The sequence below is a fragment of the Benincasa hispida genome, chromosome 1, assembly GCF_027475165.1.
Source record: "Benincasa hispida cultivar pf3 chromosome 1, pf3_genome.v1.1, whole genome shotgun sequence".
Classification (NCBI taxonomy): Eukaryota; Viridiplantae; Streptophyta; class Magnoliopsida; order Cucurbitales; family Cucurbitaceae; genus Benincasa; species Benincasa hispida.
The window spans coordinates 86,339,555-86,347,878 of NC_143478.1; the positions used below are offsets into that span (position 1 = coordinate 86,339,555).

The 8,324-nt window shown below is 41.6% G+C and overlaps 1 long non-coding RNA gene across 1 annotated transcript; it reads left to right on the plus strand.

Moving 5' to 3' along the window:
- Positions 1 to 1,041: 1,041 nt before the first annotated feature.
- LOC150038799 (uncharacterized) lies at positions 1,042 to 2,675 on the plus strand. Its single transcript, XR_016525326.1, has 2 exons — positions 1,042 to 1,277; positions 2,335 to 2,675. It is a non-coding gene; the product is annotated as an uncharacterized LOC150038799 (long non-coding RNA).
- The last annotated feature ends 5,649 nt before the right edge of the window (positions 2,676 to 8,324 follow it).

Sequence of the window (8,324 nt, forward strand, 5' to 3'; positions counted from 1 at the left end):
CTTTCAGTGAAGCGATTGAGGAAATGCCTGCCTATGCCAAGTTTCTGAAGGACGTGGTAACCAATAAAAGAGGCGCTGGAAAATTTGCCACGGTGACACTAACGCAAAGTTCCAAATCTATTATCCCACCAAAGATGAGCGATCCTGGGAGGTTCACTATTCCTTGCTCCATAGGAGGACTCTATATTGGGCAAGCCCTGTGTGATTTGGGGGCCAGCATAAATTTGATGTCAGTGTCAATCTTTCGACAACTAAATGTGGGGCAACTTGTGCTCACATCTGTGACTCTCCAACTGGCCGATAGATCTCTGGTTCATCCAGAGGGTAAGGTGAAGGACGTGCTGATCGCGATTGATAAATTTATTTTTCCAGCTGACTTCATCATCCTGGATTATGAGGCCGATAAAGATGTGCCGATCATTTTGGGGCGACCTTTCCTATCAACGGGTCGCGCTCAAATTGATGTGCACAAGGGCGAGATCACTTTGAGCATAAACGGACAGAAGCTCAAATTTAATATAATTCGTGCCATAAAATTTCCTGATGAGGAAGACCTGCCAGATTCGGAAGATGACTTGAATTTGATTGAAGAAGTAAAGTCTGATGAAGAGTATGAAGAAGAGAATGTCAACGCATCCGTAGCTGCCTGCAATGCGATCGTAGCAAAAACAAACAAGGAAGAAGGATCGGTCGCAGCGTAAGAAGAAGAGCCGAAGGAAGAAAGAAAAATAACGCAATCTTCTCTCATGGAACCACCAACCCTTGAATTAAAAACCCTACCTGTAAACCCGAGACTTTCCTTGAATTATTTGCTCTTGTCACATATTGTAGGATGTTGGATTTAAGTTATTGTTGTTCCATTGTTGAAGAAAAATGGCAAAGCTTTTTGGTTGAGGTTGTCTTTGATAATTTTGGAATTTATTAATAAAGAAAAGAAAAGAAAGGAAATAAAGAAAAAGAAAAGAAAAGAAAATAAAAGGGAAAGGAAAAAAAAAGGAAAATGAAAGGAAATGGAAACCCTATTCGGCGCTTAAGGGTATTAAGTGAGAACCCACCACTGCCTAACTCATTTCATCCCATTTCTCCATCATTTCCCATCATATTTTTAGAGTATTTCGAGAGAGAGAGTGAAGGAAGAGGAAGAAGAATCTTGCTCCAGGATGGAGGTTGAAGAAGGGAGGAAAAGTTCATGCAAATGCAACCATGGAAGAATCTGGGTTCAACCTGCCTATCTCTGGTTTCTAAGTCGGTTTGAGCTACACAAGAAGAACTAAGAGGTGAGACCTGACTTCCTTGAAATTTAATCCATTTTCTAAAAAATTTCATGAAGGAAGCTTGAGCTAAATCTGATGTTAAGTTAATGGGTTTTGAAAAGGAAAACAGAGCACAGAATTTTCGTGCAAATCAGAAGGATCTCTGGTTTTCTCTGATTTTTCGAACATTCTGGTATGTACAGATTGAATTAGAAGCTCAATTGGTTATGGTTGAAAATATTATTCAATTTCCTATAACTTACATGAAGAATTCGTGAGCCACAAATGACTAGAAGTAGGTTTAATTTCAGGAGAAAGGTAGAGAGTAGCAGAGAAGCACGAATCTGTATTTTCTGTGTTCGGAGGATTTCTGGACAAATCCGTTGGGAATCTCGTTTTTGTTCCTTGAGTTAAGTTGTAGAGGGTTTCAAAATGAAGAGTTAGATATATAGTACATTAATTTTGGTCAAGTATTGAGGAAGTTATGAGTGTTAGAAGTTAGGATGTTGAATCTGGAAAATCTGGAAAAAAAAAGTGTGAAGTGTGATTTTATTTCTAGAATTTAGAATTTATGAGCATGGAAAGACAAGACGATTTATAGTTCTGATACTCGGTTTTGGTTTGTTTGAAAAGTCAAGAGGAAATAGGCCGAGTCTACAGACTAGGTAACTAGCCAAGACTGTGAGTGACAAAACGAATTTTGAAAATGATTTCTAAACTGTAATTTATGCTTAAATGGTTTACATGCTTGAATATGAACTTATGAATGATACATGATTTCTATGAATGGTTTCAAGCATAAGTTTTGAGCTTAGATTTTCTAATGAGGTTTATATACGAGCACGTGATTATTGACTTCCTGAAAAGTAGTTGAAGCGATATCATTTAAAGTACAGTATGTATTAGCGAGTACTGTTAAAAGATTTTCAATTTTTCACGAGCAAGCTGAGTAAGCTTGAGTTTTACGAAAGATAAAGATAAGCAGGCATGTTTTAATATTTTCATGTGGTCTTCTGAGACTTTTACTAACTACATGACTGAGATATTGAGCCCGAGGCTATATGGTACCGTGTGCACACAGGTTATATTCCGTTGCTGACGTTGAGTGTACTCCATGACAACAATGCTGTCGTGAGTGCTGGGCGGGCCCTACTACGACAAAGACAATGGGAGTGCTGGGCGGGCCCCACTACATCGTAGAGCTAGTAAACGTTGGTTGTACTGGGCGTGCCCTACGCAACGTTGATTTGTCATGTTAGTTAAAATGTTTTATATACTTGATATGCCTTGCTAGATTTTATTGATGTACTTGCGGAATATTTGAGGAAGCTTTTATCATTACACGTTTATGTTTAACGCTTTGATTGAACAGATTTATACGTTTAAAGGTTTATCACGTGTTCTGATTTGCGGATTTACAGTTTTAAATTAGTCACTCACTGGCTTCGTAGCTCACTCTTTCAAAAATTTTTCCCACTTTTCAAGTAGAGATCGAGCTCCCAGTGCCTGATAACTGCCAAAGTCTGTTTTCTGCTAAAAGCTTCCAGATCAAGCTCCATACGTGGGTGGAGTTGTACATTGTGTATGTTTGTATTGTAAATGTCTTTGTGAGAACTGGATAGTTTATGGTTGCGTAAGCACTAGATGTCGTGGTTGTGTAAACCCTAGTTGGGTAGGTTTTTGGTTGTGATATCTCTATCAGGTTATTTTCCAAACCGAGTTATGTTAGGACTACACTTCATGTGTGTCTAAAGGTTTTCAGGGGTTCTGTTGTGTTGTGTTACATGTAAAGTATTTTATATCTAAGATTAGTATGTTTACCAGGTTAACGATTCAGCAGGGTCAACAGGTATCGTTAGAGGAGGACGATGTTTGTTGGCTTCACGCCATCTCCCTGACTAAGCTAGCAGGTAGTTTGGGAGGGGGTGTGACATTACCAGCACATCTGAAGTACGCATTTCTAGGGCAGAATGAGAAGCTGCCAGTAATAATTTCCTCTGCGCTTAACGCAAATCAAGAGAATGCATTAATGAGCATGTGCGAGCCATCGGCTGGATGCTCGCTGATATCAGAGGAATTAGCCCCACGTACTGCATGCACCACATTCGTCTTGAGGATGACCACAAAGTAACCATTGAAAATCAACGCAGACTTAACCCTGCGTGAAGGAGGTCGTCAAAAAGGAGATTATCAAGTGGCTTGATGAAGGCATTATCTATCCCATTGCAGATAGCACGTGGGTCAGCCCCGTGCAATGTGTGCCGAAGAAGGGTGGAATGATGGTAGTCTCCAATGAGAACAATGAATTAATACTGCAGAGGACCATCACTGGATGGCGCATCTGTATGGACTACCACAAATTGAATGCGGCCACAAAGAAAGATCACTTCTCTCTGCCATTCATCGATCAAATGCTGGACAGATTAGCAGGGAATGATTTTTACTATTTCTTGGATGGATATGCCGGGTACAACCAGATCATGATAGCTCTTGAAGACCAAGACAAGACCACATTCACCTGCCCATATGGGACATTTGCTTTTCGCCGCATGCCGTTCGGCCTCTACAATGCGCCAAGCACGTTCCAGAGGTGCATGATGGCAATCTTTTTTCAGATTATCTCGAGGACTCGGTAGAAATATTTATTGATGACTTCTCTATCTATGGGGACACTTATGAAGTCTGCTTGACCAATTTGGAGAAAATTCTGAAAAGATGTGAAGAGACGAACCTAGTGCTCAATTGGGAAAAATGTCACTTCAAGGTGACAGAGGGTATAGTGTTGGGACACAAGGTCTCTCAAGAAGGGTTGGAGGTGGACAAAGCAAAGATTGATGCAATTGAAAAGCTTCCACCTCCAACCAACGTGAAGGCAGTGCGAAGCTTCTTGGGGAATGCTGGATTCTACAGATGATTCGTTAAAGACTTTTCTAGAATAGCAAGACCATTGAGTGCATTACTAGAGGCAGACAGGAAGTTTAAATTTGACAACAATATCCTCAACGCATTTCAAATTTTAAAAGATGCGCTGATTACCGCACCCGTCTTAATTGCGTCGGATTGGACACTACCGTTCGAAATCATGTGCGACGCAAGTGGGTATGTGATGGGAGATGCATTAGCGCAAAAGAAGAAAAATATTTGCACCCCATCGCATATGTGAGTAAAACTCTGAACCCTGCTCAAATTAATTATACCACTACTGAAAAGGAGCTCCTGGTTGTGATTTTTGCGTTGGAAAAATTTCGGGCATACTTGTTGGGAACCAAGGTACTCATTCATACTGATCACTCGACAATCAAATATTTTATGACAAAGAAGGCCGCAAAGTCAAGATTGATCAGATGGGTTCTCCTCCTTCAAGAATTTGATGTCGAGATAATTGATCGGAAGGGGATAGAGAATCAAGTTGCGGATCACTTGTTCAGACTGGAAAATCCTGAGGTTGACCGCAATGAATCTGAAGTGAGTGTCGTGTTTCCGGATGAGTAGCTATTTCGCATAGAAGAACTACCCTGGTAAGCGGACATCGTTAATTATTTGGTCTGTGAACAATTTCCTGAAGATTACACCTACCATCAACGGAAGAAGCTCAAGAATGAATGCATACACTATTATTGGGATGAGCCGGATCTGTATTAAAGAGGTGCAGACCAAATCATTCGATTATGCGTACCAGATGCTGTTTAACAATGCATATTGTCACAGTGTCACAATTCACCTTATGGAGGGCACTTTGGAGGATAACGTATTGCAGCCAAAGTCTTACAAAGTGGATTCTTCTGGCCTTCGTTATTTAAGGATGCTGCTGACTACACAATGAAATGTGATCGGTATCAACGCACTGGCAACATTTCATGGAAGAATGCAATGCCGATGAATACTATCCTGGAGCTGGAACTATTTGACGTATGGGGGATTGATTTCATGGGACCATTTCCCCCTTCAAACGGTAAGCACTATATTTTATTAGTCGTTGACTATGTCTCCAAGTGGGTAGAGGCAGTTACATGCACCGCAAGTGATGCGATAGTAGTCTCCCAGTTCCTGAAAAAAAAATATTTTCACACATTTTAGCACTCCCCGTGCCATCATAAGTGATGAAGGATCACACTTTGTCAACCACAGTATAAGGGAGCTATTGCGCAAGTACAACATCCTCCACCAAGTGGCCACCGCATACCATCCGCAAACAAATGGCCAAGCTGAGGTGTCCAATCGTGAAATTAAATTGATACTCAAGAAGGTAGTCAAACCTTCGCGGAAGGATTGGGCAATGAAGCTTGATGATGTGTTATAGGCATACTGGACCGCATTTAAAACACCTATAGGTATGTCCCTCTATGTATTGGTATTAGGCAAAGTGTGTCACTTGCCCTTGGAGCTGGAATATAAAGCATTATGGGCGGTCAAGAAACTAAATTTTGATTTAAAGGAAGCAGGGGAAGCGTGAAAAATGCAATTGGTCGAGCTAGAAGAATAGAGGAACAACGTATATGAAAATGCGAAAATTTATAAGGAGCGCACCAAGCGCTGGCATGATCAATGCATATGTGGTAAGAACCTCCAAGTCGGGCAGAAAGTCTTGCTTTTCAATTCACGTCTGCGACTCTTCTCGGGAAAGCTAAAGTCTCGTTGGTCCGGACCGTTCATAATTCGACAAGTACTTCTGCATGGCGTGGTGGAATTATCAAATGATGATGGTACCAACATATTCAAAGTCAATGGGTAGCGAGTAAAGGTATACCATGGAGAAGACTGGCATCGCCAAGTCAACTCCATGGAACTAAGAAACTTTGAATAGAGAAAGAAGTAGGTGGTCCCTGCGTTGTCAAATGATTGCAATTTATCAGAGACACAAGTTTTGGAAAACTTCAAGTCTTCAACTCTTTTCTTCACTATTCAAAATCTTCACTATCTTTTCAGCTATCTTTTCATTTTTTAGTACTATCTACAAAAAGAAAAAAAAATCCTTTTCTTTTATTTCAAATAATTTGACCCTCTCTTTGTTTTTCTTACAACGATCGAGGTGCTGGATTGCGGGAACGTACACGAAGCAACACTTATCTTATTCCATCACCGCAACCCAACGAAGAATGATCGCTGCAAGTTGGATGCGTCAATACAATGCGGGCGACAGTGCTAAATTTGAGGGTGTACTCTTCCTTATCTTGACTTCAAATTTTGCACTATCACATTGCATATTATTTCTCAAAGTTTTATCACCGCATTCTCCTTGATTTTTCCACTTAATAAAATTACGCATCAATTCACTAGAGATCTATCGGCCAGTTGGAGAGTCACTGTTGTGGGCATAAGTTGCCCCACGTTCAGCTGTCTAAATATTGACAGAGGCATCAAATTTATGTTGGCTCCCAGGTCACAAAGGGCTTGCTTGATGTATAGTCCTCCTATAGAGCAAAGAATTGGAGTTCGAAGTTGGTGTTAAAGTATTTCTAAAATTATCTCCGTGGAAAGGAATACTCAGGTTCGGTAGGAAAGGGAAATTAAGCCCCAGATATATTGGACCTTACGAAATAATAGAAAGAGTTGGCCCAATGGCATATCGATTGGATTTACCTCCAGAGTTATCTCGTATTCATGATGTGTTTCATGTGGCAATGCTTGGAAAGTATATGCCAGATCCTACCCATGTGTTGCCTGAGCAACCAGTACAGTTGAGAGAAAATTTGTCTTATGAAGAGAAACCAGTGGAGATCCTTGACAGAAAGGAATAGGTCTTAAGGAATAAGACAATCCCATTGGTAAGGGTACTATGGCGAAACCATAGCATGGAAGAAGCAACGTGGGAATCTAAAAAGCAAATCAGAAACAAGTATCCGTAGTTGTTTAATTGACAGACTTGTAGCGAAGTTTCAAGGACGAAAATTTTATAAGGGGAAGGTAAATGTGAACCCCGAATCCTAATTTCTCTACTTGAGTACATTCCCTACTAAGACTAGTGTGGTGAGTAGGTTAATGTGGAAACTAGTGTGTAATGGTAGAGAAAAGGGTGGAAATTAGAAGAAAAGAGGAAATTTGGAAGTTTGACTTTTTGGGAAAAACATGGAAAATTTGGCTAAGTATAAAAATTTTGCATTGGATGATGGATGCGTTGGTGGATGCGTTGGATGCGATGGATGCATTGGAAGGATGGTATGTGTCCATATGGCTGAAGGAAGGAAAATTAAAGTGATGCATTGGAAAGTTGGATGGCACAAGGGTAGGCAAGGACGCGGGCAAGGCATGCGTTGGAAGGGTGGCATGCATCGATGCACAACGCCCAGCCAAGCACCCATGCGTCGAGTGCCTCTGCCAAGCGCCCTGCCCATGCATCGAGCGGCCATGCCTATACATCGAACACCCTATCGAGCGACCATGCATCAAGCACCCAGTCATGCGTCGAGCGCCCTACCGAGTATCAATGCGTTGAGCGACCTGCCAAGCGCCCATGCGGCCGAGCAAGCGAGCGATGGCCAGTGCCTATGCAGCACGCCCATGCGTCGAGTGGCCAGCGCCTATGGCAAGCGCCATGCGCCCATGCCAACGAGCCTTGCGGTAATACCTAGTGAGCCATGTGTCGAGGACGAGCGGCCATCCTATGCGTTGGTGATGGCTGGCTCTTGCGATGGCTAATTTGGATTGCGATGTCTAAGTTGGGTTGCTAGGCATTGAGTAGTGGATTATGCATTGAACATCCAAGAGTTGAACACATATAAAGGATGAGATCACCTAGAAAACGTCATCAAACCATGTGTCTTCTTGGGAGGAAGCCTTAAGCCTTAAGAATTTGAGGTGGTTGCATCAGATTGGAAGCTCATGCGTTGGCTACATAGGAGAAGGACACTTAGATTGCGTTGATCAAAGAATTGTGTTGTTAGTGTGAGGAGGAAACACTTGGACATGCAGCCAAGTAGGTGGTGTCGACTTTGAAGAAGGTTTGGACGCCTATAAATAAGGCCAGAAGACTTCATTTTTAGATCACAATTAAAAAATACATTGAAAAGAGTAGGAGAGTTGAGCAAACCTTGCATTGATGCCAAAATCCATGCGCTGATCATAGAATTTCAA